Source organism: Giraffa tippelskirchi, chromosome 12 (assembly GCF_054371585.1).
Source record: "Giraffa tippelskirchi isolate mGirTip1 chromosome 12, T2T-mGirTip1v1.2.pri, whole genome shotgun sequence".
Taxonomy (NCBI): domain Eukaryota; kingdom Metazoa; phylum Chordata; class Mammalia; order Artiodactyla; family Giraffidae; genus Giraffa; species Giraffa tippelskirchi.
In genome coordinates, this window is record NC_137286.1 from 129,345,093 (window position 1) to 129,353,574 (window position 8,482).

Below are 8,482 nucleotides of genomic sequence, written 5' to 3' on the forward strand. Positions count from 1 at the left end.
CTGACATTTCATAAAGAGAATTGTGAGGAAATCTTCTCTCGAGGTGGTCTTGAGATTGAGAATAAGAGAGTTCTTCTGTTTGTTCCTTATGGTCACAAAGAAACCAAATTCAAGGGTTTAATGTGGTTTGTCCTTTCATGGCTAGAGATTATGACCTGTCTCATGAAATATACGGTAAAAAATAATTGAGGAGTGTAGATCCTTTTCTGTTTTCACGATGCGGATTATATTTCTGTAATATGAAATACATTCTGAAGGAGAATGTTACTCAGTTTTGTTTTTATTGTCTGTAAAGAAAATATATAATAAAAATAACATACAAAAAGGTGAAACTATGTCCATGTTAATGAGAAAATTATGTTAATGTTTTTCATGGATAATATGATTTTCATGTGAACGGCTGCCGCTTCTCTCTGTTGTGCTTTTGTTGTTTTTCTCTTTTACTTTGCTGATTCTCTCAAATTTAGCTTTTACCTGTGACTTTAGTTAGATGAATCTTTACTTTTAATGAATTTAGTTAAATGAATGATTTTGGATTGAAGACAATAAAATAGAAAAATATTTACATAATTCTTGAAGTTGAGCGAACCAATCTTCTAAAAACTGCTCTTTTAATACTAAGATACTGTGTCTCTATCTGGAGACCATTCATGCTGTATTACTTTCATACCAAGATAAATACATTCAGTTTAATACGGGATTCAGCTTGATATGTGTAACCCTGACTATTTCCTTTCCAAAGCTGTTTTTGTCATTTGATTTGTTTTCTGGATATTCAGTATGAGAACTATTAACTGCATTTGTTTTTTCACACTTATGCCCATATGTTTAAACATTACCTTTTTATTTTATTTTTTGTCACCCTCACTGAATTACTCATATTTTGTAAAGTACATATCAAATACTAACTTAAAATACCCTGTAAAATAAGGTTCCTAAGAAAAGTTCTAGTAGTTTATGATACAACATTCTCACCACAGGCATCTCAAAACATGACCACAGGCAAAAAATCAATACAAGAAAGGGTGACATTTATATATATATATATATATATATATAGGTTAGGATTACAAGTGAGTTTTAAAGATGGGAGGAAAAGTTGAAACATATTTATGGTGAGAATTATCAATGCTTTTCTCTCTGAAAAAGTCTGGCTAAATTCTGCTAGAAGAAAATTACCAGTAGATGAAGAAACTATGGACATGAGGTAATTGTTTTATTTTTCTTTAGACACAAAAGGCACATACATGCGTGTGTATGTGTGTGTATAATTCCAACTCATCCAAATATATCATTAAAATACTTTTAGCATAATCTAAAGAATGAAGGGAGTGGTTAGTTGCTGGCTTGAACTTGGTAATGTTCAGCAGTATAAAGCAGTGGTATGGTTAGCAGGTGTGTGCGTGCTTAGTCAGTCATGGACTGTGGCCTGCCAGACTCCTCTGTCCATGGGATTCTCCAGCCAAAAATACTGGAATGGGTTACCATTTCCTCCTCCAGGGGATCTTCCTGACCCAGGAATCGAACCCGCATCTCCTGCGGCTCCTGCATTTGCAGGCAGATTCATTACCACTGTGCCACCTGGGAACCCCCCAAAGTAGTTAGACTTCCTTACAAACAAGCTAATCTGACCTCCTGATGTTTTTGGCTAGTGGAAGCATAATGGAACATTTTTACCTATCAAATATTTTCAACAGAATATACTTTGTCTAAATGGTTTATAAAAAACCTTGACATTATGAATTTGTAAGACTGCTAGAAATGTCAGTGATGACTTGTAATTATCAGAGTGTAAATGAAGATATTCTGTGACTAAAATAATGCCACTTTTGTGTAGGTTATGCCCTGATACATCTCTTAGGAACAAGTATGAATTTAAATAAGAGTCTGCCCTGATGTGGAAAGAAAGAATCTGAGAGGTTAAAATGCTTATCTCAAGTTGGTTGACCTCTGGTTTGTGATAGTTTGTGTCCTTTGAACTATTTGTAAAACTTCATTGATGATAAAAGATACGCATTCTGTGAGTTGACTTTTTTGTTATTCAAGTTAGCATATCAAGTCAGTTTTTGATTTGCACTTAAGAATTACCAAAGGATGCTAATAATCCCAAGCCCAAGTATTTCTGTCATTCAGAAAAAACCTGCCATAAGAATGACAGTTGGTGAAAGTTTAGGGAGAAGTTTTTTTAAAAACATTAATCCTTTGTAATTATACAATCCAGCAATTATAGATTTTTATATTTATCCCAGAATACTGTAAACATGGAATTACGAGTATTAAAAAGCTGTTCAAAAAATTAACATACTGTGTGATGTCATTTATATAACACTTTTGATATGACAAAAATTTAGAAATTGAGAACAGATAATATAGTCAGGGTTTAGTGGAGAAGGTTCGAGGAGACTCTAAGGACGTGAGTGTGTCTGTCAAGAACACAAGGATAGTTGTCACGTTGAGCTGTTCTCCAACTTGATAGTGGTAGTGGATATAGGAACCTACAGATTTGATAAAAATGTGTAGAATTAAATACATACTCATTACAGATGAATGAAAGTAAAACAAGATATCAAAATATGAACCCTGGTTTTTAATCAATGTTAATATCCTCATTGTGGTTTTATTGTTTCTTAAAATGTTGCTATTGGTGGGAACTGTATATAGATAGTGTACATGTGATCACTCTATATTACCTCTTAGATAACTCTACAATCATCTCAGTTAAAATTTTAAATATTTAGATTTTTACCTTAAAATTTTCACCCAATGTAAATATTATTAGAAATACAGGACTCATGTTTTAGAGTGAATGTTTGTGTGCTCCCCAAATTCATACTTTGAAAGCTAATCCCTAATGTGATAATGGGCTTCCCTGGTAGCTCAACTGGTAAAGAATCCTCCTGCAACACAGGAGATCCCACTTCGATTCCTGGATTGGGAAGATACCCTGGAGAAGGAAATGGCTACCCACTCCAGTATTCTTAGGCTTCCGTGATGGCTCAAACGGTAAAGAATCTGCCTACAATGCGGGAGACTTGGTTTCAACCCCTGGGATGGGAAGATCCCCTGGAGGAGGGCACGGCAACACACTCCCATATTCTTACCCAGAGAATTCCCTAAACAGAGGAGTCTGGCGGGCTACAGTCCATGGGGCTGCAAAGAGTCAGATACGACTGAGTCACTAAGCACAGGAAGATGTGGTAATACTATGAAGTGGCACTTTTGGTAACTGGATAGGTCATAGGGGCAAAGCTCTTAATAATAGGATTAGTGCACTTACAGAGAAGACAATGGAGAACTCCCTCACCCTTTCTGCCATGGGAGGACACAGAAGGTGGTTGTCTGTGAATGAGGAAGCAGGTCATTGCTAGGCAGTGTCTTGATCTTGGAAATCCCAGCCTGTAGAATTATCAGAAATAAATTTCTGTTGTTTAAAAACTACCCACTTTGTTATTTTGTAATAGCAGCTCAGACTGAGACATCTTATTTAGAAAATAAAATGCTGTTTATCTTATTTATCATAGAAAAGGGAATTACATATAGAATTACATATAGAATGTATTATTTAACCTTCACGTAAAAAACATATGTAGAGTAGATTGTGTTTGTTCATACAAAGCCACACAATAGTTGAATGGTAGTTCAGAAATATAAAGATTTAACAAAACAAAGACTGTTTCAGTGAATTTGAGCAGCTCAACCATGGAATACATTGCCTTTTTGCAACAGTGTACTTTGTTAGAGGAAAACAACAGATTGGGAAAGACTAGAGATCTCTTCAAGAAAATTAGAGATACCAAGGGAACATTTCATGCAAACATGGGCTCGATAAAGGACAGAAATGGTATGGACCTAACAGAAGCAGAAGATATTAAGAAGAGGTGGCAAGAATACACAGAAGAACTGTACAAAAAAGATCTTCACGACCCAGATAATCACGATGGTGTAATCACTCACCTAGAGCCAGACATCCTGGAATGTGAAGTCAAGTGGGCCTTAGACAGCATCACTACGAACAAAGCTAGTGGAGGTGATGGAATTCCAGTTGAGCTATTTCAAATCCTGAAAGATGATGCTGTGAAAGTGCTGCACTCAGTATGCCAGCAAATCTGGAAAACTCAGCAGTGGCCACAGGACTGGAAAAGGTCAGTTTTCATTCCAATACCAAAGAAAGGCAATGCCAAAGAATGCTCAAACTACTGCACAATTGCACTCATCTCACACGCTAATAAAGTAGTGCTCAAAATTCTCCAAGCCAGGCTTTAGCAATGGGTGAACCGTGAACTTCCAGATGTTCAAGCTGGATTTAGAAAAGGCAGAGGAACCAGAGATCAAATTGCCAATATCTGCTGGATAATCGAAAAAGCAAGAGAGTTCCAGAAAAACATCTATTTCTGCTTTATTGACTATGCCAAAGCCTTTGACTGTGTGGATCACAATAAACTGTGGAAAATTCTGAAAGAGGTGGGAATACCAGACCATCTGACCTGTCTCTTGAGAAACCTGTATGCAGGTCAGGAAGCAACAGTTAGAACTGGACATGGAACAACAGACTGGTTCCAGATAGGAAAAGGAGCACGTCAAGGCTGTATATTGTCACCCTGCTTATTTAACTTATATGCAGAGTACATCATGAGAAACGCTGGGCTGGAAGAAGCACAAGCTGGAATCAAGATTGCCGGGAGAAATATCAATAACCTCAGATATGCGGATGACACCACCCTTATGGCAGAAAGTGAAGAAGAACTAAAGAGCCTCTTGATGAAAGTGAAGGAGGAGAGTGAAAAAGTTGGCTTAAAGCTCAACGTTCAGAAAACTAAGATCATGGCATCTGGTCCCATCACTTCATGGGAAATAGATGGGGAAACAGTGTCAGACTTTATTTTTTGCGGCTCCAAAATCACTGCTGATGGTGATTGCAGCCATGAAATTAAAAGACGCTTCCTCCTTGGAAGGAAGGTTATGACCAACCTAGATAGCATATATAAAAGCAGAGACATTGCTTTGCCAAGAAAGTTCTGTCTAGTCAAGGCTGTGGTTTTTCCAGTGATCATGTGTGGATGTGAGAGTTGGACGGTGAAGAAAGCTGAGTGCTGAAGAACTGATGCTTTTGAACTGTGGTGTTGGAGAAGACTCTTGAGATTCCCTTGGCCTGCGAGAAGATCCAACCATTCCATCCTAAAGGAGATCAGTCCTGGGTTTTCATTGGAAGGACTGATGTTGAAGCTGAAACTCCAATACTTTGGCTACCTCATGCGAAAAGTTGACTCATTGGAAAAGACCCTAATGCTGGAAAGGATTGGGGGCCGGAAGAGAAGGGGACGACAGAGGATGAGATGGCTGGATGGCATCACCAACTCGATGGACATGGGTTTGGGTAAACTCCGAGAGTTGGTGATGGACAGGGAGGCTTGGCGTGCTGCGATTCATGGGGTTGGTTGCAAAGAGTCAGACACGACTGAGCGACTGAGCTGAACTGAACTGAACTTCATTATCATGTGAAATACACTAGGATATCTAGTAGGAGACAAGAGTTGAAGGTTGAAATTTGTTAATTTTGGACATGACAATGTCACAGTTCTCTCAACATTAGAATTGTTTTGGTTTTATTCATCAGCTTATTTGTGGGATAATTTGGTGAGTAAATGCTTCATTTCTTACTGAGTTGCAAGTGTGTACTGGGCATTGATGATAAAACAGAGAGCAAAATTAGATGAACGTCTTATTTTCATTGAGTTCACATTCTAATGAATTAGACATTAATTGACTTGTGAATAATGAACACATTAAGAACAAAAGCAAATCTAAGAAGTACTATAGAAGAAAAGCAAAAGGTACTAATGGGGGAAAAAAAACCTAATTATCTCAGTTTTCCTTGATAAAGTATTATTGGAGCTGAGTTCTGGTTCAGTTCAGTTCAATTGCTCAGTTGTGTCCAACTCTGTGACCCCATGGACTACAACACGCCAGCCTTCCCTGTCCATCACCAACTCCCAGAGCTTGCTCAAACTTATGTCCATTGAGTCAGATATGACATCCAACCATCTCATCCTCTGTCATCCCCTTCTTCTCCTGCCTTCGATCTTTCCCGGTATCAGGGTACTTTCCAACGAGTCAGTTTTTCATATCAGATGGCCAAAGTATTGGAGCTTCAGCTTCAGTATCAGTCCTTCCAACGGATATTCAGGACTGATTTCCTTTAGAATTGACTAATTGGATCTCCTTGCTGTCCAAGGGACTCTCAAGAGTCTTCTCCAACACCACAGTTCCAAAGCATCGATTCTTCAGGCTCACCTTTATTTAAGTCCAACTCTCATATCCATATGTCACTACTGGAAAAACCATAGCTTTGACTAGATGGACCTTCATTGGCAAAGTAATGTCTCTGCTTTTTAATATACTGTCTAGGTTGGTCATACCTTTTCTTCCAAGAAGTAAGCGTCTTTTAATTTTCATGACTGCAGTAACTATCTGCAGTGATTTTGGAGCCCAAGAAAATAAATCTCTCACTGTTTTCATTTTTTCCCAATTATTTGCCATGAAGTAATGGGACCAGATGCTATGATCTTTGTTTTCTGAATGCTGAGTTTTCAGCCAGCTTTTTCACTCTCCTCTTTCAACTAAATCAAGAGGCTCTTTATTTCCTCTTCGTTTTCTACCATAAGGGTGGTGTCATCTGCATATCTGAAGTTATTGATTTTCTCCTGGCAGTCATGTTTCCAGCTTGTGCTTAATCCAGCCTGGCATTTCACATGATGTACTCTGCATATAAATTAAATAAGCAGAGTGACAATATACAGCCTTGACATACTCCTTTCCCTATTTGGAACCAGTCCATTGTTCCATGTCCAGTTCTAACTGTTGCTTCTTGACCTGCATCAGATTTCTCAAGAGGCAGGACAGGTGGTCTGGTATTTTCATCTCTTAAAGAATTTTCCACAGTTTGTTGTGATCCACACAGTGAAAAGCTTTGGTATAGTCAATAAAGCAGAAGATGTTTTTTCTGAAATTCTCTTGCTTTTTCTGTGGTCCAACAGATGTTGGCAATTTTATCTCTGGTTCTTCTGCCTTTTGTAAATCCAGCTTGAACATCTGGAAGTTCTTGGTTCACGTTCTGCTGAAGTCTGGCTTGGATAATTTGGGGCATTACTTTGCTAGCATGTGAGATGAGTACAATTGTTTGGTAGTTTGAACATTCTTTGGCATTGCTTTTCTTTGGGATTGGAAGGAAAACTGACCTTTTCCAGTCCTGCGGCCACTGCTGAGTCTTCCAAATTTGCTGACATATTGAGTGCATCACTTTCACAGCATCATCTTTTAGAATTTGAAATAGCTCAGCTGGAATTCCATCACCTCCACTGGCTTTGTTCATAGTGATGCCTCCTAAGCCCACATAATTTGCATTCCAGGATGTCTGGCTCTAGATGAATGAGTTTTGGTAACTGAACAGATTTTGTATCCTCAGAGAAGAGACACTCAGCAGTAAAGTGGAAGGAAGGGCGCAACTGAAGGAAGAAACAGAAAGGACAAAGGTGTGGGGAATTAACATGGAGGACCTCCGTGGGGTGAGTTTGAAGGCAAGAGGTAGCTTGACAGTTCAGGGTTTAAACATGTTTTTCCCATTGTAACAACAACTATGTGGTCTTCAACACGCTGTTGAAATGAGGACTCTTATTTCCCTTATTTGGGAAAGGGATATAATGGAAGGTGAAATAATTATATTTCTTGGTCAAAGAAATAGTCATCTTTATAAGCTCATTTTATCGCTGTGCCTCCATTGTGCACACTAGAAATGAAATAATAGTTTTTGATAGATATAATCAGATAAGATTACTATATTATTTCAAGTAAATGGCAATAACTTGGCCTGGAAAAAAGAGAAAGACTTGTAGAGAATTTGAGATTTTTTGATATATATTTTATGTATTTGCACAGTTGAAAAGTTGTGACAGAACCCTAATAGTCTGAAAAGTCTAAATTGTTTACTATCTGGCCTTTTTCCTAACAAGTATTACCTACCATTGTCAAACAGATAGAAAATGCTTAATAAATGTATCTGTGTTCAATAAAACTTTCTTTACTAAAACAGGCTATGGGCCAAATGACACAGTGCTCTCATATTAGTATTAAACATTTGTTACCTCAAACCAGCCTGCCCATACATGTGTTATGAAGATACGCACAGGGAGATTTAATATATTTTAAAGCATACTTTCACAAAAACAACATAGAAATGAATCTAAATAAGGAAAGAAATGAAGAAAGGGGATAATGGTGTAGTAAGTATAACTAGCAGAGTCAAAAATAGCATATCAAAGTAAAATTGAAGAATGTACTGGAGAGATTGATTTAAGGGACAAGATGGAAGTAGTTTTGAATTAGACACATAAGAGTTGATAACAAGTTCCACAGTGACATATTGGAAATAAGGGACAAAGTAAATCCAAATGGGTTGTGTATATTTATGGTAATATAGTCTAGTATA